At 42.0% G+C, this 24837-nt stretch overlaps 2 long non-coding RNA genes across 5 annotated transcripts in view; one reads left to right on the top strand and one right to left on the bottom strand.

The window, feature by feature from the left end:
• Nucleotides 1-24837, top strand: part of LOC102165006 — a 320646-nt gene that overhangs the window by 284722 nt on the left and 11087 nt on the right. The gene's annotated exons all lie outside the window — the stretch shown is intronic.
• LOC102164754 overlaps nt 9550-24837 on the bottom strand; it is a 179163-nt gene continuing 163875 nt past the window's right edge. For both annotated transcript variants that reach the window (XR_002340475.1, XR_002340476.1), the window contains exon 4: nt 9550-11605. This is a non-coding gene — a long non-coding RNA (uncharacterized LOC102164754). The remainder of the gene's footprint in view (nt 11606-24837) is intronic.

Raw genomic sequence — 24837 nt, 5'->3', positions numbered from 1 at the left:
TCCGGCAAACAAATGCTTTCTCTTGTTTCCAGTTTTGCGTGGGTAATGGGATTATAAGATTACAAACTATCTTGTCCCTGCTCCATGTCCCTCTCTCCACTGGTAACCACTAGGTTTTTTTGTATATCTGTGAGTCCATTTCCATTTGGATACATACATCCATTTGTTTTATTTTTTAGATACCATGTATAAGTGATCTCATATTATATTTATCTTTGTCTGACTTACTTCACTTAGTATGATAATCTCTAGGTCCATCCACGTTGCTGCAGATGGCAATATTTCATTCTTTTTATGGCTGAGTAATATTCCATTGTATATAGGTACCACATCTTTATCCATTAATCTGTCAATGGACATTGAGATTTCTTCCATGTCTTAGCTACTGTAAAGAGTGCTGCTGTAAACTTTGGGGTACATGTTTCTTTTTGAATTAGTGTTTTCATTTTTTCCTGGGTATATACCCCAAAATGGAATTGCTGAGTCACATAGTAGTTCTATTTTTAGTTTTTCAGGAGCCTCCATAGTGCTCTGCATAGTGGCTGCCCCAGTTTACATTCCCACCATCACCGTACAAGTGTTCCCTTTTTGCCACTTTCTCCCCAACGTTTGTTTTCTGTAGCCTTTTTGATGATAGCCATTCTGACAGGTGGGAGGTAATGTCTCGTAGTTTTGGTTTTCATTTCTCTAATAATTAGTGATGTCGAGCATCTTCATGTGCCTGTTGGCCATCTGTCTGTCTTCTTTGGAAAAATGTCTATTTAGGTCTTCTGCCTATTTTTGATTAGTTTATTTGGATGTTGTTTTTTTTTTTTTTTGGATATTGTGTTGTATGAGCTGTTTGTATAGTTTGTATGTTAACTCCTTGTTGGTAATATCATTTGCGAATATTTTCTCCCATTCTGTAAATTTTCTTTTCATTTTGTTGATGGTTTCCTTTGCTGTACAAAAGCCTTTGACTAATTTCCATTTGTTTATTTTTACTTTTCTTTTGCCTTAAAAGATGAATCCAAAAAAATATATATATTGCTATGATTTATATCAAAGTGTGTTCTGCTTATGCTCTCTTCTAGGAATTTTATGATTTCAGGCCTTGTATTAGGTCTTTAATCTATTTTGAGTTTCTTTTTATATACATGTGAGGAAATGGTCTAATCTCATTGTTTCACATGTAGCTGTCCCATTTTCCCAGCAGTACTTTTGAAGAGATTGTCTTTTCTCCATTGTATATTCTTGCCTCCTTTGTCACAGGTTGATGACTATAGGTGTATGAGTTTATTTCTAGGCTCTTTGTTCTGTTCCATTGATCTGTGAATCTGTTTTTATGCCAGTACCATGCTTTTTTGATTACTGTAACTTTGTAGTATAGTCTAAAGTCTGGGATGGTGATACCTCCAGTTTTGTTGTTTTTTTTTTTTCTCAAGATTGCTTTGGCAATTTGGTGTCCTTTGTGATTCCATATGAATTTTAAGACTATTTGTTCTAGCACTGTGAAAAATGTCATGGGTGTTTTGATAAGGATTTTATTAAATTTGTAGACCGCTTTGGGTAGTATGGCCATTTTAACAATATTAATTCTTACAATGCAAGGGCACAGAATGTCTTCCATTTCTTTGTATTATTTTAAATTTCCTTTATCAATGTTTTATAGTTTTCAGAGTACATGTCTTTCACCTCTTAGTTTGTTTATTCCTAGGGTTTTTGTTTTTTGTTTATTTTTGGTGGGATTTTGGGGTGGTTTGCTTGTTTTTGGTGTGATTTTAAATGGGATTTTTTATGGGTTTTTTTTTTTTGACTTTTTTCTTTTTTAGGGCTGCACCCACAGTATCTGCAGGTTCCCAGGCTAGGGGTCTAATTGGAGCTATAGCTGCCAGCCTAAGCCAGAGCCACAATAACACCACCTCTGAGCCATGTCTGTGACCTATACCATAGCTCACGGCAATGCCAGATCCTTAACCCACTGAGCGAGGCCAGGGATTGAACCTGCAACCTTATGGTTCCTAGTAGGATTCATTTCCACTGCGCCACGATGGGAACTCCCAAATGGGATTTTTTTTTAACTTTCTCTTTCTGATGATTCATTATTAGTGTATAAAAAGCAACAGATTTCTGTATATTAAGCTTGTATCCTACAACTTTACTGAATTCATTTACTAGTTCTATTAGTTTTTTGGTGGAGACTCTAGGGTTTTGTATATACAGTATCATGTCATCTGCAAATAGTGACAGTTCTCCTTTTTCCCTTCCAACCTGATGCTTTTTATTTCTTTTTCTTCTCTGATTGATGTGGCTAAGACTTCCAATACTATGTTAAATAAAAGTGGTGAGAGTGGGCATCCTTGTTGCTGGATTTATAGGAAAGGCTTTCAGCTTTTCACAGTTGAGTAGGTGAGTTTGGCCTTTATTATGTAGAGATATGCCCTCTGTACACCTTGATGAGAGTTTTTTTAAATCATGAATAGATATCACCATGTGCCCCAAATACACTCCATCCCAGAACAAGGTCACCTTTGCATCCCCCAGTAGAGTGTTCTCCCTAGTCATGGAAGCCCTAGATACAGTGCCATGCTGTGTCATGGTGTAAGTAGGGCTGAGGCACTGGCTCAGCTGGGACCGGGGTGCACATAGAGGCAGCTGCAGGAAACCTGGCAGCCCTCTCTAGAACATGCTCTCTCAGCCCTGCCTCAGGGGCAAGCCAGAGCCCATAGACTCCTCGCAGGTGAAATCCAGGTTTCCCATCACCCTCCTATTAGTTCTACCAGCCCTCCCACCTGCCAAGGTGGCTCATCTGCCACACATAGGAACCTAGGACTAAGGGGCCCAAACTGTGGCTCTCACCACTCACTCCTTTGTGGGGAGTGGGGGGTCTCCACCCTTTAATTCTCCATTTTCTTCTGAATTCTATCCCAGGGGCCCAGGCCCTGACCCAATTAACTTTTCTTCCCTTCCTACCTAATTACAAGTGTAATTTCCTTACAGCCTTAGTTGTTCAGGAGTCCTTCTACCAGTTTCCAGTTGGTTTTCAGCAAGAATTGTCCCACATGTAGATGTATTTTTGATGTGTTTATGAAGGACAGTGAGCTCCATATCCTCTTATTCCATCATCTTGATTGATCTTCTAAAAGAGATCTTAAAAAATTATTAAGCAATGCGAATATACTTAATGGCACTGAACTATATATATATATATACACACTTAAAAATGGTTAAAATTAACATTTTGTACTATGTGTATTTTCCCATAATTGGGGGGTAGGGTCATAAATAATCAAGATTGTGGTTATTGGAAAAGCCACAAACATTACTAATCAACAGCCTTAGACGAGGGTGGAGGATTCCACCCAATTAGACCTCAAAAAAGATCTGTTGATTGATAGGAAAGGGAGAATTGCTGCAATACATCCTCAGGGGAAAGGGAGAAAGGATTTGATAAGGTGCTGAAAACCTGAAACAAAGCCAAAGTCCCGTAAACAGTCTAGAGAAGGGAGCAGACAGGCCTGTTGGGCTCATGCAGGAACAGGACCCATCCATGATCAGTTCCCATGAAAAATGGACAAGACTTTCAACAGGGACAGTCGGTAGATGTACAAGTAGCAATAAATCCTTTTACCAAAGCCCTGAGCCAGACCAGCATATAAAGATTAGACTTCAGGGATGGATTAGTCCAAACGTAGGAGCCTAACTAAGCTACTGGCCAAGATATTTATTAGGAAATAATTTACCCCCATCCCACCACCACCCCATAGGTTGGGAACCAGTAATTGTCCTGAGTTCAGTCACTGGACAAGGTCATTGGATACCAACTATCTCATGATCACATTTAAGAAAATTCTAGTTAAATCATTTAATAATCTAGGTTTTATTTATTTTTTTATTGAAGTATAATTGACTTACAATATTATATGAGTTTCACAATATTGTAATTCCATATTATTATAGATTATACTTCATTTAAAGTTATTACAGGCATTCCTGGCCTGGCTCAGTGATTAATGAACTCGACTAGCATCCATGAGGATGCAGGTTCGATCCCTGGCCTCACTCAGTGGGTTAAGGATCTGGCATTGCCGTGAGCTGTGGTGTAGGTCACAGACGCAGCTCCGATCTGGTGTTGCTGTGGCTGTGGTGTAGGCCAGCGGCTATAGCTCTGATTTGACCCCTAGCCTGGGAACCTCCATGTGCCTCAAGTGTAGCCCTAAAAAGACAAAAAATAATAATAATAAGTTATTACAAAACAGTGGCTATATTTCTGACAATGCAGGTTTTAATGGCTGCATTTCTTTATATCTAAAGAAATGAAGCTAGAGAAAAATTGAACATACTCCTAGAGAGGTTATTTTTTTTTTTTTTTTTTTTGTCTTTTTGCTATTTCTTTGGGCTGCTCCCACGGCATATGGAGGTTCCCAGGCTAGGGGTCTAATCGGAACTGTAGCTGCCAGCCTATGCCAGAGCCACAGCAACGTGGGATCCGAGCCACGTCTGCAACCTACACCACAGCTCACGGCAACGCCGGATCCTTAACCCACTGAGCAAGGCCAGGGACCGAACCCGCAACCTCATGGTTCCTAGTTGGATTCGTTAACCACTGCGCCACGACGGGAACTCCTATTTTTAATCAGTTTAAATTCAAGATAACTCAGTTGCTCCTTGTGAATCTCTGATAGGAGAATGTGAAAACAGAAACACACGAAAACAAGCCAATTCTTCCTGCCCTCCTGAAACTTACTTCTAAGTGTTCACTTTTATTTATTTCTTAACGGGAAAATGTTCTGTCTTAAGGCTTTTTTGTAGTTCCTTTTAATCACCGTGGAGGTTGAGAGTCTGGGAAAGTCAGGATTCAGGTTCCACACAGCCTGTGACACCAGCCGCTGTTCAGTCAGCGCCTGTTCCCTGAAGATCCTGGACTCTCCAGAGGTCAAGAGGGCTGTTACTCCTTCAGTTGCTCCTCTTGTTGTCATTATGGAAGTGCTTTCCCAGTGTGGGCTGTCAAAACATGTTATTAGTAATAACCTAATAGCAGTGTTTTTAAAGTTTGCCAAAGGGTTAAAAAAAAAAACAGAATCTTCACGTCAGTGTAAAAAAGTTATAAATGCATAGAAAAATACAAAAGAAAAGTTACTCTAAAATATTAACAGCAACTTTCCTCAGTCGTGGGAAATTTTACGATTTTCTTTCTGTAGCTAATCAAAAGGAAATGTCAACTACATTCACAGAGGGGGGTTTCCCCCTATTATTCTGAAAGCAAAGAATGGAAATTAAGTAGTTCATTTTATTGGGTTCAACTTTCTCTACTGAGCATCAGTTCTTTTTATAATAAAAATTTGTTTTTATGATTTGCACATTTTCAATTCGTGAAGTACTTAGTGCATGCTTGTCACCTGGCCTCAGCCGTCTGCCGGGCAGAAGCGGGGCAGAATGTCGTTGAATTGACTGTCGCCAAGGTCTCTGGTGCTCAGAGTCCAGGGAAACGCAGGCGCTGGACACCGGAGCTGGGCGTCCGCACCGCCCGTCATGGTCTCCTCGGGGAAGGAGTGGGAAGAGCCTTTCCCCCACCTTTTTCCAAGAGCCAAGTTTCTGATTGACATGAAGGAAGGGGGGTGGTTTACCACCTTACGTTTTCACGTTTTCATCTATCATAATTTAGATCTTTACATTTCTGGAGTTGGTGATTGATAGCCTCCAAACTCGTAAACACTCTCCACCTGTACAAAATGCACCGGGGACTTTGTTCTCATAGAGGCAGGATCAAGGTGGGAGTGAATCAAATTCCCAAACCCACTCCTTAGCCGAAGTCAGTCCCAGGATTGGCTGTGGCCGCAGAAAGTGACAGTTTCTGGATGCCGTTAGTTTGCAGCAAATTGAAGTTTTGTAGTCTTATCTATTACCAGAAAAGCCCTCCAAAAAAAAAAAAAAAAAGTAGCCCATGGGGGGAAAGCAGGAGCCCCACCGTCTCATTTTTAACTAGGACCAGCTGAAAAACGAAGGCAAGCACCACACAAACCATCTTATGTCTGCCAATTCATTTCCTGGCCCCAAAAGAAAAAAAAAGGAGGGGGGGACCTCGTGTTTCCTCTCATGCAGGCCAAACATGGCAAAGCACCAGGGGAATTCTGAATGGAATCAATTGCACTTGTTACTAACTGAGTTTTCTTTTATTCTTATATTACCAAGGGCTGGATACTCAGCTGCAAGCAATTATAATGAAGAGTTACTGAGTAATGGTTTCCAGATTGCTCCATGATGGGGCATTAATTGAAAGGGACAATTTAAGAGCTTAGGCCATGTAAATGCATTTCTTAGTCTGTCAGATTGAGAAATTTCTGGATGCAAAAGGCTGAAATGCTCAGAACTGATAAAGACTTAATAATGCCCATTTAAACCAACAGTTTCAAAACTAGTTTCACATTTTTGAGAGAACAAATATAAAATACTGAACCTGTAAGCTATTCATTCAATCAGGAAAATAATTGAAATAGCACATTTGCATGCCACACACAGACATATATACAGTATATAAAATGTTCCTTGATTAGTCTGTTGCATTGCAAAGCCAATTAAGCTTTCAAGTAAACTTTTACTTTGCAGGTTGTATGCCAATATGATCCACATTCATACATATATACATATATAAAAACATGTATTAATACTTGAGAATTTTAAACAACATTTAAAAACACACAAATGAGTTTCATACATGTATATTTTATTCAACATTCCAGGTAGCATTTTTGGCAGATTTGCATGTATATGAAAATGGACATCCACAGATACTATCTACCAAGCCATATCAGAAAGCTTCATTTTATCTTTTTTAAGGACTTTTATTTCCCTGGGTCCTATTAAACAGAAACATTTTCAAAGAGGTTCTCTGACATATGTTACATGAAGGGCAAGTATCAGGAGAGAGAGTTAAAGCCAAACAAGGAGAAAAACTCCACTCCTCTAAAATAAGAGTAGTGCTAGCTTTTATGTTTAATTTCAGATGCATGCATTAGTACAAGTTTTACTTCTGAAAAGGAAGTAAAGAAGGAAGAAAAAGAAGGAAGGAGGGAGGGTGAGAAAGGGAGGAATAGATTAAAAAGATAGATGATAGATAGAGATAAGTAGAGACAGACGACAGATTGATAGAAATAGTTGCAGATACGATTGAGTTGAACTCCAAGTTGAAGGTGAAGGAAGTTGTGAGATGGCTGCCACCACTCTTTCTCATTCTGTTTTCTAAATGTGAACTGCCATCTGAGAACTGAACTTTTACCTTTCCTTCTGCCTAAGCCTCCCTCTTTCCTTGTCTGGATTTGTGCAAAGACACTGCGATGCTGAGGGTAGACTTCCCCGGAACCTTAACACAAACCATGACATGGAAAGCAAAGCAGGCAGAAGAGAGAAGTTGTCAACCCAGGTAAACTGAGACCACCCAATCAAAAAAATGAGAGGGAAAAGCATTATTATTATTTTACCCATTTTCGCTTATTTATTCAACAAGCTATGATGTCTCTTTTCCCCCATCTCGCACTTCAAATGCTAGCCAGGCAAAAAACCAAGATGAAGACAGCTTATCCATTCACCAGCATATCTTGTTGGCCTATTAGGCAATTCCCAGAGTATAGCTTGGCTCAAAATCGCCTTTCTTGTTGGATGAGTCACTCTTAGAATGAAAGCCTTGAATTAATATCTGACTCTTTGGACTGTTGTTTATTTGGTGTTAGTGAAAGCAAGTATAGACAATGGTGAAAAATCTGGTCCTTTTTATTTCCTCTAAAGTCAAGTTCAAGCCCCATCAGAATGTCCCGGACAGCAGTCCTTACATTAAGATGCCCAAAGTCAAAACCACCTGAAAAGACAATGGTCAGTTGGGTCAGGGTTGAGTACTTTCATAAGTAATAAGTAATCTGAATTCATTATTCAAACAGAACTGTAAAGAATCTGAGATGAGAGAGAGGAGAGCATTCTTTGCCACAAGGTAAATAGGGGTGTCTGATGCATTTGCATGACTAGAACCAAATTATGTTGCCTAAAATAGTCCCGTTTTAGACCGAAAACATCTATACTATATGTCTGTTCTTTATTTTGCTATACTTTCTTCTTAAAGTTTTTCTGTCTTTGGGGAGTTCCCTTTGTGGTGCAGTGGAAGCGAATCTGACTAGGAACCACGAGGTTGCAGGTTCGATCTCCGGTCTTGCTCAGTGGGTTAAGGATCTGGTGTGGCCTTGATCTGTGGTGTAGGTCACAGACTCGGCTTGGATCTGATGTTGCTGTAGCTATGGTGTAGGCTGGCAGCTGTAGCTCCGATTGGACCCCTAGCCTGGGAACCTCCATATGGGTGCAGCCCTAAAAAAAAAAAAAAGTTTTTCAGTCTTTGCAAAATCTGAAATTTTAACTGTGAGGCTCAAAACCCCATTATTTGTTTCTAAGATTTAAAGGGAAAAGGTCTCTTTTTAAACATCCTGAATTTAAAAATAAATAAGCTGAACAGGAAGACGTAGACAGTCTATTTCAATTGCTCTTGCTATTTTTCATTTTGTGGATTGTACTGATAAATTATCTGAAGTCACATCATAATTTTGCCTAAGGAATGTAAGCATCATGGGATGTTTCTAAAATATAAGAGGAGCAATCTTTCATCCAGCCAGTTACTCAGCTGCTGCTATTCCTAATAGCAGTCAAACACCTGAACAAACCCAGTGAATTCCAGACCAAATGGTTCTGATAACAGCAGATCTGGGGCAGGATTGATTTGGTAAAATAATTCACTTAAAATGCAGTTTAGGAGTTCCCGTTGTGGTGCAGCAGAAACAAATCTGACTAGGAGTCATGAAGATGTAGGTTCGATCCCTGGCCTCGCTCAGTGGGTTAAGGATCCAGCATTGCCGTGAGCTGTGCTGTAGGTCACAGACATGGCTTGGATCTGGCATTGCTGTGGCTATGGAGTAGGCCGGCCGCTACAGCTCCAATTCGACCCCTAGCCTGGGAACCTCCCTATGCCACAGGTGTGCCCCTAAAATAAAAGCAAAAAGAAAAAATTATTTTTAATAAAATAAAATGCAGTTTAATAAGTGTCCTTATTTTCAGTATTCCTCTTAGCTGGGGAAAGAGAGTGAGGATACATTCTTTTTTGATAACGTAGTTTATCCTGAAAAAAAGTTTGAGCAAGTACGTACATGCATAATTGAATAATAGAGACCCCAAAGGCCTATCATTATAACCTTGGATCCTGAACATATACTTAATTTCCATAGCTAACAGAAAAGAATTAATATTGCACTTAGGTATGCAGTGAAAAGTTTGGAAGTTGATTTAGAGTGGTTGAGTTTTTTTTAAAAAAAAAAAACAGTTTTAAAGTTGCTTAAATATAGATAGTATTCGGAAGAGACCTGATTTTCTACAATGATCAAAATCCAGACTCAGCCACTTCATACTTACACGAAGCAGTGTTGCTTGAACTAGTACCTGGACAAATTCAGATAATTCCTGTGTTTACATACTCCTTTCAAGCAGCTCAGGAGCAACATTTGAAAGGGATTAGCAAAATCAAAAATTGAAAATCTACCATCACTGCACAAGCTTGCCTTTTTATTTTGAACAGATCATAAAACACATAATACGGGCCAGACCCTAGTCCACCAAACGTTCAAATGCTAATTTTTAAAAATAGCTTTTATATGCAGTTGCTCTCTTTTCAATAAAACAAAGATTTGTTTATAGCTACACTTTAATTAAGAACCTTTTCGAAGAGGAAGATCTGGAAACCAGGGATCTTTTTTTTTTTTTTTTCTTTTTTTCCACCAGGGTTGTTTGTTTATTGGTTTAATTTTCCCTGAAGTAAAAATACACTTTGAAATGTAACGTGTCATTATGTAATTTGTAGTAACAAAGTGCAGGCCCCTGCACACGACAGCAAAACAGGGCTGCTCCAGCTCACAGGCAGCCCCCACATCATCCCCCCGCCCCATCTGATTAACAGCCTGTGTCAACATTCAGCCAACCAGAACCTCGGCCAGTGCACAATTTGGTCAGCCATAAAACTGCCAGCCAGACACAGACGTGGGGGTTTTATGCAGAAATCTTAATTTGGGGGAAATGATCAAAACCAAGACAACACGGCCCCAGCGGAGATGGGGAAGGGCTGACCCATATTTTCATGAATCCCTCCCTCCGCCCCCTGAACCAGGAAGGGGTGAGATCACCCCGAAGGTGAAATGCTGAATACCATGCCCCTGAGGTTGCAGGGCTTGCGGAGGGAGTAGAGTCAGAGGCTGAACCCCTCGAAGGAACATCAGAGAGAAAAACAAGCTTCAGTGTCCAGAAGTTTTGAATTGTCTGAGTTGTTCGGCAAAGGTCCTGTTTTGACCTACCCAGGATGGTTTCGCTGCATCAGTATGCTTTCTGTTGGTACAAGGACAGCTCGTATGTGTTTTGATTGCATAGAAATGAATGGAATTTATACCAAGGTGTGTGTTGTTGAGGTTTTTTTTTTTTTTTTTTTTCCCATAATTCTCATTGCTCTTGGCAAAAGACTTTAGACCTTTACATAATGGAAAATTTTAAATGTTCATAAAAAATTAATCAGTAAGAAACTTATTTAACTTTTTAAAAGAATGCTCTTATGAGATGGCTAATTTTTTTTCTGGCTTGGGGGAGGGCATTTCATAGCTTATTTTTAAGGCCAAATGACACCCAATTTTTAATAGAATTGAGTCTTGTTAAAAAAATCCCCTTTAAAAAAAAATGCTAGGGGCAATGGGAGTAATGGAATCAACTGTAGCAAAGACGGGTTGCCTTAGTCTGGTTCCTTCTCCTTGGTTAACTCTGAGATAGCTAGTTACTAATAGAGAACTGGACCTCACAGCAATTGAGTATAATCTTTCATCTTTGTTCTTGTCTCATTTCTTAATTCTGAATCTCCATTTGTTTGAAAAACAAATATGATGAGCCATTTCTTGATGTTCTCTTGGATTATCCAGTCTTCTTTGGTATGTTACAAGTATGGTATGAAAACTCTTCTTTGGTGTATGAATACTCATGCTCACAGGTGTTCACTCTTGCCTTTCATAAGAACTTCCGTGTTTCATTCTGGGTGGTTTTACGCTAAAGAAATTAGTAACTAAATATAATATTAGCTCCAAATAGAATGAGAAAACGTATACACACATTGACTTTTTTTTTTTTTTGGCACTGAGCAAACATTTTCTACTTCCTTTAATATTCACAAAACCCTGTGAGTTGGGCTTGAGTGTTATCCCCTTTTTTAAGGATTAGGAAACAGACACAAAAAGTCTCATAAATGTGTGCTGAGTCACACGGCTGGTGAGCAGCGGAGCTGGAGTTCCAGTCTGGTAGCCTAATTCAAGACCCAGTTGACTTCCCTTCTAGATGTGACATAATGTCCTTGGTCAGGGGACAGCTTTGTCTTGGTCCTCAGAGTCCTTACCAAGAGGCAGATGGGAAGGCTTCCACAATGACTGCTCTCAGGTAGCAGGTGACGTAGCCTGGTGAACTGAAGAAGCATTAGTCTCAGAGTTTGAAAGCCACGATTCCTTCACAAGCTCACCACCGACTGTTGTACTTTGGAAATATTTACTCACACTCTAAGCCGCTGTTTGCTGATCTGTGAAAAGGAGAGACCCCTGTGAGAATTTTATAATCCTCTTTTCTCCTCCCAAGCTATCAGTTTCTATCACCTTGTGATAGGTTTTCATCATTATCACTTTACTAAACAACTTATAAAACGCCATTACCTTGATGGAAAGAGTTTCCCATCTTAAAAAAAATTTTTAAGTTTAAACAGATGTTTCGTTACATTTTTGTTAAACTCATTGGGTCACACTGAATCGCGTGTAAACTCTGAAAAGCAAGTTAGGTCTTCTACTCCAAGTACTCTTAAAAGGTAGGCACTTCTGTCTTCACTCCAAAAACCAACAAGATAATCCCTGACATTCAACATTCACGAATGTTCATTTCAAAAGCGTATGGTCACTGCATGTGGGCAACTGTTTTGTCAACAAGTTGAAGAAGAGCAGAGACGTCAAAGACACTTTCTCTGATGGAACATTTACCAACTTGCGGTTGTTGGACCTTCTCTATCACAGTCTGCCCTCAACCAGATCTTTCTTTCTTGGAGTAAGGGCAAATCAACATAACTACAACAAAAAATACATCAAATAGTTACCCAAAATACTCTTCCAACTCTGAGTTATTTAACTTTAATCTATCTTGAAACCGCAGTAGATTTCCATCTTCTTGAAAAGACAGAAGGCAAGAGGGTATTATAAATGACCTTTTCAGTCTTACACATCTCTTTCAAAACACTTCACAGTTTTCCCCACTTCATACCCCATCTACCCGCTTCCTGCCCATGAGCACTTGCATAGAGTAGGGCCTTAAATGCTTTGATGATAAATGAGTTGTCAATACACAGACAAATCCCTTTTTCCAAAGCTTCCTGGAGTGGAAGCATATTCTACTTCATCTCAAAGACCCCAGAACTACCTGCGCATTGGCACGCACAGAAGAAAATTTTTATTCACAAATTCAAGCTACGTTAATCTGTTGAAAGCAGGATAGATACTTAAATGGAGTTTCAAACAACCCTCACCTTTGAGATCATCTGTGCTCAAAGCCCAGTATTTGCACAAGCTGAAATGATTTACAGAATCAAGACTGGAAAAATTGGAGGGCAACTCCAAAAGGCAAGAACAGGCTGTCGAGTCCATCATTCATCCTGCCAGGGAAACTTTTGTAGTCTCCAAACTGTTATGAGACACCGCTCTCTATCCAGGACAGGGAAATCATCGAAAAGGCAGGAGGCGTGTTGGCTGCATAGCAGCATGGAGAGCTGGAGTTTTTGGCAGGGCACTCCCACCCCAAAAGCAGACAGAGTCCTGGAAGGACACTCACGTAAACAGTAGGGAGACAGCTTCAGCTCCACAGTGAGGTCCATCCGCTCCCTGATCAAAGCTTGCGCCAGAGCCGCCAGAGAGACAGCCCCGTGGAACAAAGTGTCCTTTCTGGAACATCCAGCTCTGGGGGAGAGACTTGAACGGAAGCCACAACCTTGCCACCTATAGCCAATGGCTTAGCATGCAAAGGCTCTCATAGGGTGGGGAGCCTGCAGCTGCTCAAACAACAGATTAACAGAGAGATAAGATGACACAGGCCAAAGAAATTTCTACCTTGAAAGCTCAGATCTGCTACATTGAGAAAAAAAAAAAAATGCATCTAGCCAACTCTAGCTCTCTATAGATTGTAGAAAGACGGTAAAAACCAGCACAGGGTCGTAGCCTAGCTGTTTGCCCGGCTCTCTCCTCTGCCACTCACTAGCTGTGTGAGCTGGGGCAGGCTACTGGATGTCTCTATGCCTTGGTTTCCTCACCTGCAAAATGGACCTACTCCATAAGCTTTAATGAATGGCCCATAAAAAAGCTCTTAAAAGGTTGCATTTATTATTTGAAGTCATACACAGTCCTGGGTTTGAACAGGTTCTGCTACATGGTAGTTTTGTGAACTTGGGGAAATAACAGTTTCAAGATGACTCCCCATCTGTAGAATGGAATTTCGTCTAGCCCTGGTTGTGTTGTCATGGAGCTTTGGCTTTATATGGCACATAGTAGGCATTCAGTAAGTGCCACCTCTGCTTATTATCGTTTTTCTGATTTCCCAAGAAGAAAGCCCTGGTTATATGGGAAGAAATACAGCCAGTAAAACTTAGAATCCTTTTAAACTCCCCAAGCTTCATCCATATGCAAAAGAGATACACCCCTGGGGATAATTGGGCCCTGGTGTTTTAAATACACAACCGATTTTATTTTAAGAGAGAAAAGGGAACCTGGAAGTGTTCCCAAATTTAACATCTGCAAGCAGAGAGGATGACGAAATACATTAATACTGAGGAATAACTTTCTCCCATCTTCTCGGAAAACATCTGGGGTATTACCCTCCCTCCACTCATTCCCCCACCTCCTACCCCAAAGCTGACTCTTGGCTGACAGTTTATCAGAGATAAGTGGAAACACCTGGGAACCAGATAAGGCCAACTGCGCATGGTCGGCTGAGGAGACCTCGGTATTTCCCTTCCGCACCAGGCAGGGGTGGAAGCACCATCCAGCCTGTGACCAATGACAAGGCTCCTTTTCACTTTCATTCTTTCCTTCATTCATTCCAAACAACCTCAAGAAGTCCGTTGGCCCAGCTTCCTTCCTGTCAACACTGAAACCACCAGGTAACTTAGATAGTTGCTGATCCTGCCTTTAACCACTTCTACCTAAAGACTTGCAGGACTGTCTATATTTTACTCAAATTTTTAATCACCTTTTCTTTTGTCAAACCAAACCCTCTCCAGTTAAAAATTCTCACCCCTAAGGATGAGAAATAGTTTTTTGTACCCTGGTCATTCAAAAAAAATATTTTTACTGCCCTCTCCACTGTAATAACCTTCCCAAACTTGAAAACTTTAAATCTCCTTTTCTTTCCATGTTCCTAAAACATCCTAGATTAAACAATCCCATCTCCTTTAACCTTCCTTCAAAGGTCTTACTTGCCTTCCCTTTAACTAGTGTGTTCCTTTTCTCTCAACTCTTTCCAGTTTCTGCACATCATTTAGAGACCAAAACTTGACACAGAGCTTTAATACTTGACAATAGATCTAGCTGTAATTATTAAAGTGAGGTTAGTCCAGTGTGTGTTTCAGCACAGCCACTACCTGGATGTATGATTCCCAAGCAAGTTGTATAACATTTCCAGGCCTCAATTTCCTCATCTGAAGAGTTGTTTTGATCATAAAGAAGAGGGACTATGAACATGGCATTAAGAAGATATACCAGCAGCCTATGGAGACATTTTAAAAGAGTTGGATTCAAAAAGACACATCAGAACTAGCTAGTTAGGAGAAGAGAAGAGGGCAGTCCTACCAGAGGCAATTGCATGTGCAAAGGTCCTGAGGTCCTATCTCCTATGAACCAGTATTACTAAATCCCAGAGAACAAAGGGAAGAGGATTGTGAAATGAGGCTGGTGAAGGAGGTACAGGACAGTAACATTATAATTCTTATAAGCCATGGTTTGGTGTCTACCCTAAAGGCACTGGGAAGATGATACAGTTATACAGATACAGAGTTGTGTGTGTGTTTAAAGAATACTGGCTGCAGAATGGATTGAATGCAGAATGGATTGAACACAAAGTAGTCTTGGGGAGACTAGATGGCTCTGGGGCGCATCCAGGTGTCGGATTGTGAGAACTTGGACCACAGTGGCAGCTGGGAAGGTGAAGAGACATGGAGAGGGTTGGAAATGAGAATCAGCAACCCTTCCTGATCCAAAGAACATGGCAGTGAGGGAGAAGGAGGTGTCAGGGAGAACTGCCAAGTGTCTGGCTCACTCATCTCTCCACGGCAGTGCTATTTATTGAGGGGATGCTGGAGGAGGAATGAGGTTGAGGGAGAAGCCATGAGTTCAGTTTTTGGACATGTAGTCTGCAGTACCGTGAGATGGCCAAGTTGAGATGCTGACGAGGAAACTGGATTTATGATTGGGAGCTCTGAGGAGCGTCTGTCCTGGAGATATAAATTTAAGAGTCATCAACGTATTGATAATAATTAAAACCATAAGGCTGGACGAGATCACAGAGGAGGGTGTAGAGTGTGAAGGAGAAGAGGGAGGTGGATCAAGCCTTGAGGTTTTCCAATCTATAGCAGCTGGGAGGAGGAAGATGGGCCAGGAAAAAGACTGAGGAGAAGTCTCAGAAGCAGAAGCAAATGCGGAGAGTGTTAGGCCTTGGAATCCAAGGGAAGAGGGTGTTTTGAGAAGAGAATGTCAACAGTACGGCTGTCACATGAGCTTATCCTAATGACCTAATCCAGGTGACATTCCTGTCCAGCTATCATGTTTGTGTGCAGTCCTGGCTTTTTCCAACTTGAAGCTGTGCCATTTTTCCTGTACGCACTATGGCTTATTGATGGGTGCGGTCACCAGACTTTCTAAGTAATGTGATAAGTGTAAGAACACAGGGTTATATCTCACTTATCCAGATGCTGCAGCTATCCAAAATGTAATCAAGAATTAGGGAGAAAAAAATTGAAAAAAATCAATGATTATTGCAAAAATCCTCTCACTGATATCTGTATATTTACTAATACACAGATTCTCTCACTCAGAATTCTCTCACTTTCATTTCTGAAAAAGTTAGCATTTGTTTCCTCAATCCACAGCAAAATGAAAAATCCTTGTGAGATAGGACTAGGGTGGAGGAAGATCACAGAGGCTACTGGGAAGTCTCGTTTGATTATTAGTAGTAGATGAAAGCCTACCCAGATCAGACAAACCCAGCCGTGAGAGAAATCGGAGTCCATTTAAAGGCATAAATAAATATACCCTATACCTCAGTAACCGTTAGGGAAAACATCACGGTATAATACCTGACAATAGCAGAGTAATCAAATAAATTTAAAATAAATGTTTGCTACATCAAAATATAACAAAAAAGCCTATAATTTGGTTTTTCATGTTCTTTTGTCCCTTGTATTTTCTATGCACTGTCAGTTAGAGCTGGGAGCTCAATGAGACCCAGTACAATTTTTTGGTAGGAATTCATCATAGGAGGTGATATAAACATCAGGTTATTCTGAGATGTTAGGACAGACCAGTGGCATCGGGTCCCATCAGCCTTTTCATTTATTGTAAAGTTTCCTGTTGGCCTTTCACCCAGTGAGTTCATAGCCACTGATTATGATTGCCTAGATTTATTACTTTATTAGGAGTTGAAAATCCAGAATGTGACAAGCTCTACAGCAAAAATAACCCTGTTTCTTCAACAAACTGCCAGGAGAAAAGGCGAGGGAGAAGCTATAGATTACAAGAGAGTCTTAAGAGACACAATAGCCAAAATCAGTGGAGAGGCTTTGTCCTGCTTATTAGTAAGCAAACATTTATGAGTCAGCTGGGGAAGTTTTAACACTGACCCCCAAATGTGATTCTGTTAAGGAATTGTTATTTTTAGGTGTGATACTGGCATTGTAATGGCATATTTTTAAAAGTCCCTTTCTTACTGAGATAGTACTGAAGTATTTCTAGATGAAATGATGTGATGTCTGGGATTTTCTTGAAAATAATCCAGGGGGTGGGGTGATGGGCTGGGGAGAAGCTGGGGAAGTGATGCTTGGGAAGAGATGCGACGACAAGATGTTACAGCTGGATGAATGATGGGCGCTTGAGGGTTCATACCACGCTCTCTGCTTTCTGTAAATGCTCGAAATGTTCCTTTCGAAAAGCTTTCCAATAGAAAAAAAGTCATTTCTTTTCACCTGTTTTGAAAGAAAATATTTCTAAATTGCTTTCTCCAGCAAAGTGAACAGAACAGGCTGTTTGGCAAGTCTGATGGTGAATACAAAGGGAAATCAGAAGGAGGTGCCCTGGGGTCCTGGAGCGGTGACTCTCGGCGCCTTGGTTACTGAAACACCAAATTGGAGCCGGGGTCAGGGAAGAAAATCACTCTGTACCAGATGGTCAGAGCTTCAGTGCCGCAACCAGAAACTAATACCTTTTTTTTTTTTTTTTTTTTTTGGCTTTTTTGCTTTTTAGGGCTACACTAAGTGGCATGTGGAAGTTCCCAGGCTAGGGGTAGAATCAGAGCAACACCAGATCCGAGCCGCATCTGCAACCTACACCACAGCTCACGGCAACGCCAGATCCTTAACCCACTGAGCGAGGCCAGGGATCGAACCCTCAACCTCATGGTTCCTAGTCGGATTCATTTCTGCTGTGCCACAACGGGATCACATAGAAACTAATTTCTAATTGAAGACACTCCCAGACTTGAGTTCACGCTGCAAAACCCTGTAGCCCTCAGACTCATCACCCTGTCTGAAGGGAGGGCTCTGGACCTCTGTGTCCTCAAGTTCAAAACAAACTCACTCTCTTAACGCATTTCCCTCCTTTACTCCATGTTCCTCTGCTCCAGGGAAATCACTCATTAATTTGCTAATTTGATGATAGCAATGAGAATGGGGGAAGCTGGTGGCTGGGGGTGGCAGGGAATCCCCAGCGTCCATTGGAGGTTTTGTACCCTCCTTACCTGTATTGTCACTTGTGCTGTTCCCTGAGTTCAAGAAGCTGATCACCCATTGAAATCTTACTCATCTTTAAAGATCCATCCTAAATACCACCAAGTACACAGGTCTTTTCCCAACCTGCTCATCAGAGCTGAGAGAGCCTTCCTCTAATTCCTCCAGTTCTTTGCTTGTAAACTTTTTATAATATGTTTAAGCATCCAGGGCCCCAACTGGGCAGTTAACACCTTGAAGGCTGGAATGTGTCTCCTTCACCTGTGTAGCCATCTCCCGAGCCACACCCTGCCCCCAACCTTCCTGTGCCCTTGGCCTTGCGACCTTCTTCTACCACTTGTCTCTCCCTTCCCAGCCCTTCTGCCTCCCTCCTGCTACCTCTCCTTTTCCATATGACCTCTTTCCTACACCGCCTCGCTCTTCCCCGAAGTGGACAAGTGAGTGTATCAGGGACGAGAAGGGTCAATTTCACGCCAGGGTCGCTTTTCCTGTGCCAGGCCATTTGGCTGGTGACCGCTGAACTGGATGGGAAATCTCAGCCCTACCCAGGCGTCCTCGAGCTCCCACTGCCTCATGTGCCCATCACAGCTTTCTGGATCAACAAACCCCTCTTTCAGTCAATGGAAGCTTTGTGAGCTGAACAACAGATGCCGTAGAGCCTAGAAGGCAAATAAATATGGTTATTCAACGTTCTCTCGCACTGTGTATAGTTCAGGAAATTCAATGACGGTTTCCCCAGCAACAGTAACTGAACGTCAGGCCTGGCGCACAAGGGGTTGACCCTCACGCCTCCACACGTCGGGGACAGTGCAGTCTGGCAGACTTACAGTTGCCGTTGGAAACCCTACTAGAGCCTTCTAAAGCCTGTGCTTCCAAGTTAAAGCTGCTTTTCAGCAACTGGTGTAAATGCTTGGAGAAAAAAGCAAAGCATTACCATAATCTCCGATGTGTGTGGGTATGGAGCGATTAAGCTACACGGGCACAAGCCCAGCATCCGGATACATCTGAGGGACAGAATGGAGAGCAGGACTTTCTTGGAATGTGAATTGTCAGGATGAGAACTGCCTACTGCCTGGAGCGGGGATTACAACCCGGCATCTGTGATGTCTGTAAAGAGAGACCAGTACCACTGTGGCTGGGAGCGTGGTTTCGGGTGCCAGACTTTGCAGGTTCAAATCCTAGCTCTTCTTCATGACCTCAGGCAAGGTGCTTAACCTTTTCTGTGCCTCGGTTTCCTCATCTGTAAAATGTGGATGATGCTGATGGTAGACTATAGGATTATTTGGCTAGTTTGCCTTTGGAGCAGAGAGTATTATTGGACCTCTTGCCAGGATTTACTAATGACAGGTCTTAGCTATTTTTCATGACCCCACTTGTAATTCTGTTCCTGAGCCAAGATTGCAATTGGGACATGTTGCATATGTACTACCTTGAGTTGATTCTTTATTTTCTTAGCAAACCATATTTCTTCTTGCACTCCTCACTCCTCTGTGAACTTGAATTAAGCCCTCTCCCATCTAGAGAGCAAGGCAGGGGTTAGGTTTTGTTTTTGAAGACTCACAAGCTTGCACGGCAGCAGGTTTTTCCACAGTTTGACAGCTCCAGTTCAGCTCAGCACCACTGATTTATAAGACACTGAGCTCACTGGCTTTCTCCCTTTCTCCCCCAGTCATTTCTCAATTGAGTCGCACTGGCTGGAAACATCTGAGAAAGAAATTTACTGAAAGATGCACAGACAGCCTATTCACATTCCAGAATTTCCAGGAGCCTTTCCCAGAGCATCCGGTGGTAGCCTGTTAACTCCTGAACAACCCCTGGCCAGTGTCCCTGCCCCTCATCACCCCATCCGCTGGTGTAGACAACACCCAGGTTCCCTCCAAACTCAGCTTCCTCCATCCTGATGCTAAGTGATAGAGCTAAGACAGCACACGCTGTTCTCAAACCTTGCCCAGCCTTGCCTGTGACAGCAGGATTAGACAGGGAATTACGGACAGAAGGTGCCCAATGGATTTAGTGACTCAATTGTCTAAGCACTTAAAAATTCAGGATGAAAGCCATGGTAAGTGCTGTTGCTTTTTTCTCATTAACAGGAATCTCTTTAAAATAATTCATTTGAATAAAGACCTGACGGAGACGCAGAAGAAAGCCTTTGCATGAGTCACGTACCTCCTCTTTCCCCTCTCCTCTGGCCAGCTTCTCTCCCCAGACCAACTTGGTTATAGCATAGAAACCTCTAATCTGAAACTGGTGTTTCCCACTACGCTCTCCACTTCTGCTTGAAGTAATTTGCAAGGGCCACTTTCTGCATCTTGTTCTCAGACGTGTCTTGGTCAATTAGTGCAATGTCACAGCCATGTGTAGTTATTGTAACTCCAGCTGTGAGCTGTTAATAATAAACTTACCCACAGGACAGTTGTGCCATATGGTTGATGGTCAATCAAGACTGAAATATGCATTAGGAGGAAAAATGCCTCTGTCAACAGGGAGGGGTGTATGTCATTGGTTAGGATGCTGGCTCATAAGAACCGAGTTTGGGTTAATAGTATATCGGAGGCATCTTTGCCTTGCTGCTACCCTACAGTGTTGGTCCTGAGACACAAAAGCATAACAAAAATGACACAGCTGGAATCAGAAGACAAGCAGACAAAACATGGTGAAATATATAATATGGGTTGGGGAATAGGGATTTGTTGGAAAGAAACATAGCTCAGATTCTTTACTAGGAGAAGGAGACAGATCTGTGTTTTGGTCACGGGAAATGATCTGTGTACTACAAGACAAATTTTACTTAATGGGAGTTTTGAGGCAAATAAAAACAAACTGATTTGTGGCGAATGAGTGAAGGAAGAGCAGTAATCCACTCGGGTAACTTCAATTAACTTCCTCTACAGTGTCAAAGGGCTTTTGAATTATTTGGGCTTTCTTTTGAATTTCGGATGGCAGGTGGAGAGTTGAGGAGGCCCTTGACAAGTTGGTAGATCTTGACTTTTGTCCCCAGCCGTAGCTACCCCGACAGAAAAGCAAAAGGCAGTGCCATCAGAACATCATCTATGTGTTTCAGTGGCAAAACAAATGCTCCAATGTCAGTTTCCCCGGAACTGACAAAGAACCAGTGCAGGATGGTGTTCCACAGGCAGAAAGCCGTATCAGGTGTCTCAGTTGGCCTGAGCTTTTTTTTTTTTTTTGTCGGTTTGCTTGTTTGTTTAAATGACAAGTTCTTCATATACCTCTGTCACAGCTGCCTCTCGATAATACGCCAGGAGCCAGACCCTGAGCAGCAGTCACTCACTCTCCACACCTTAGCAGCTCGGTCAACATTTCCTAAGCGGAAGCCCAGGTTAAATCCGTTCATGCAAACTTTCCTTCGAATTGAAACACTCCTGGCCCCCTCCTAGGAAAGTCCTTTCTTTTTTTTCTACTTTCTTTTATCTTTTTTTTTTTTTCCCTCCTGCCATTCTTGCTGGTGTTCCTTTTCCACTGAAAGGAGGAAATATTTTTCCCCACTAAAAGCAGAAGCCCTTTGTAATTGCCGTTTAAAGGGTGATCATGCAAAAAAGGCCTTATCAAAAGCCTAGAGTTGTTTTTGCTTGCTCTGGAGCCTGACTTGATTACCTGATATTGAGAAGAGCACTGCTAAGGGTGGGACCACAGGGTCATCAGTCCAGAGGTTGTGCCCCTTCAGAGGAAGCATTATTTGTTTTGTTTTGCTTTGTCTTTTTGTCTTTTTAGGGCCGCACCCGCAGTGTGTGGAGGTTCCCAGGCTAAGGGTCTAATCAGAGCTGTAGCCCCTGGCCTACGCCACAGCCACAGCAACACAGAACCAGAGCCATGTCTGCGACCTACACCACAGCTCACGGCAACACCAGATCCGTAACCCATTGAGTGAGGCCAGGGATCGAACCCGCAACCTCATGGTTCCTAATCGGATTCATTAATCACTGAGCCATGACAGGAACTCCCAGGGGGAAGCATTATTTGTGATTACACTTTTGTCCTTGAGAAGACAAATTATTATTCGCCTTCTTCCATGGAAATCTCGGGAAGACTGCCCTATCAACACACACACACACACACACACACACGCACACGCACGCACGAACGCACGCAGGCACTCTTCTCCTCTGTCTCTTTAATTGGTTGCCAAGAGTTCACTGAATTTCCTGTTATTCTGGCTGTTTCACTAATTCAGTGGTTCTCAACTGGAGTTGACTTGGCCCCCAGCAGGCACTGGCCATGTCTGAAGATGCTTTTGGTTGTCGCAACTCGGGTAGAAGAGAAGTGCCTCTGGCATCCAGTGCATGGAAGTCAGTGATGCCGCTAAACATCCTACAAGGCGCAGGGCACACCGCCACACAAAACATTGTCTGGGGGAGTTCCCGTCTTGGCACAGTGGTTAATGAATCCAACTAGGAACATAGGGTTGCAGGTTCAATCCCTGGCCTCGCTCAGTGGGTCAAGGATCCGGCGTTGCCATGACCTGTGGTGTAGGTTGCAGGCACGGCTCGGATGCCACATTGCTGTGGCTCTGGCGTAGGCTGGCGGCTACAGCTCCGATTGGACCCCTAGCCTGGGAACCTCCACATGCTGTGGGAGTGGCCCAAGAAATGGCAAAAAAGACAAAAAAAAAATTGTCTGGTCCAAATCTCAGTAGTGCTGAGGTTGAAAAATACTGTACTGGCGTGATTAACTTAATTTGAGCTTTAGGGTCATATTGAAAGCAGTGAGACAGATGGCTTCCAAATTCCTCTTTCATCATCTCCACCTCACCTTACCAAGCAACTGAGCTTGATTCATATCAAGTCTGATTAAGTCAGTTTTTTGTGATGTTACAAAGCAGGAGTCAGCAAAATACAGTCTGATAGGGCTGCCCTCTGTTTGTGTATAGCTAACTAGCTGCAACTGGTTTCTACATTTTTAAATGGTTTATTTTAAAAAAATAATAGTATTTTGTGACATGAAAACTAGAGGAAATTTTATTTCAGGGCACCCCAGCTATGCCCTTTTGTTTACAAGTTTTCCATAGCTGCTTTTGCAATATGGTAGCAGAGTAGTTGTAACAGACTCTGTGGCCTCCGAAGCCTAAAATATTTACTGTCTGGTCCTTTACAGAAAAGGTTTGCTGATCTAGAATATAAAGCTTATGACCAGTTATGTGGCCTGCACAGCAGGCTCAATGATTTCCTGGAGGTACAGTGTCCCACAAGTCACTGGAATATATACATAAATAACACTGCACTATTTCTACGCATAGTACCCTCAGATAACCATAGATTGGTAGGAATCCACTCAAGTATGTTATTTGTTGTTCTAATCTTCCTACTCGTTGTAACTTTCTTAATCTTAATGAAACTTGCATCATCATGGGTTCAAAGCTAGGCTCTCATCTCAGTCTCCTTCCCCAGATTTAGCCTGAATTGGGGATAGAAAACCAACAGGAGGGGCTGGAGGGGCTGGATTATCGTCCAATGGGATCCTTAGCATGAGCGATGGAGAGAAAAGCATAAGAGCACACTAGCCATAAACTCCCAGACATCCCCGCTGAGGCTGACATCCTCTTCCCTTTTCAGGAATATTTGGGTGCCCAGCAAGAGTACCCTGCTGCAGCCCCAGCAAAAATGGGTGTTTAGGGGTGTTGCCCATACCCATGGTCACAAATGGTTAGCTGTCACAGGATTCCACAGACACAGGAGTCATGAGGACAATGATGAGAAGGCGCAGGAGGAGGCCCTCATCATTTACTGAGGTGTCAGGCAGTATTCCCAGCACTTTATACGGAGGCTGAAATGTTAATAGTGTTCAACCCATTTTATAGACCGGATAACTGAAGTGCAGGAAGTAACTTGACTAAGGGCACAGAGCTATAACAATAGAAGAGCCAGGATCTAAACCGCATCTGCCTGACTGCCCTTTTCTCCATTTCAAGGGGATCGTTCACTGAGAGGCAGGATGCAAAGGGGACTGGAAGGGTGACCAAGATTCAGGTTATCAGACTGGAGGGAGAAGAACATCCTGAGTAGAATAAAGAGGTGGGAATAAAAAAACATGCTGGAATGGGTATGTTATAGTCAGGGTGGTTCAGAGATAGAATAGAGGGGCCTCTCAGAAGTAGAGTTTGCAAGGGGCAAGTACTCCTGGAAAGGTCTGATTGGGCTCAGACATTGCCAGATGCAATTGGTTTTAGATCTTGCAAAGTCTTGACATTTGGTGTTGAGCCATGGAAGAAATGTGCTTTAGTAAAAAGGTTACTCTCAGGACAGCTTTCTTCATAACTGCCAAAACTTGCAAGCAACCAAGATGTCCTTCAGTAAGGAAATGGATAAACAAACTGTGGAACATTCAGTCAATGGAATATTATTCAGCAATAAAAAGAAATGAACTATTAAGGCACCAAAAGACATGAAGGAGCCTTGAATGCATATTGCTAAGTGAAAGAAACCAATCTAAAAAGGTGACATACTGGATGACTCCAACTATATGAGATCCTGGAAAAGGTAAAACTATGGAGACAGAAAGAGGTCCATGTTTTCCAGGGGTTTGGAGACAGGGAAGGAGGACTGAGTAGGTAGAGCCCAAAAGAAATTTAGGGCAGTGAAACTATTCTGTGTGATACTGTAATGGTTGCTACACATTAGTTTACACTTGTCAAAACCCGTAGAATGTACCACATAAAGGGTGAACTGTAATATAAACTGTGGACATTAGTTAATAATAATATATCAATTTTGACTCATTAATTGCAACAAATGTACCACACTAATGCAAGATGGTAAAAAAAAAAAAATGGGGCA

Source organism: Sus scrofa, chromosome 18 (genome assembly GCF_000003025.6).
Source record: "Sus scrofa isolate TJ Tabasco breed Duroc chromosome 18, Sscrofa11.1, whole genome shotgun sequence".
Classification (NCBI taxonomy): domain Eukaryota; kingdom Metazoa; phylum Chordata; class Mammalia; order Artiodactyla; family Suidae; genus Sus; species Sus scrofa.
The sequence above is the reverse complement of the archived record's forward strand: the minus strand, read 5'-3'. Positions and strand labels throughout refer to the sequence as shown.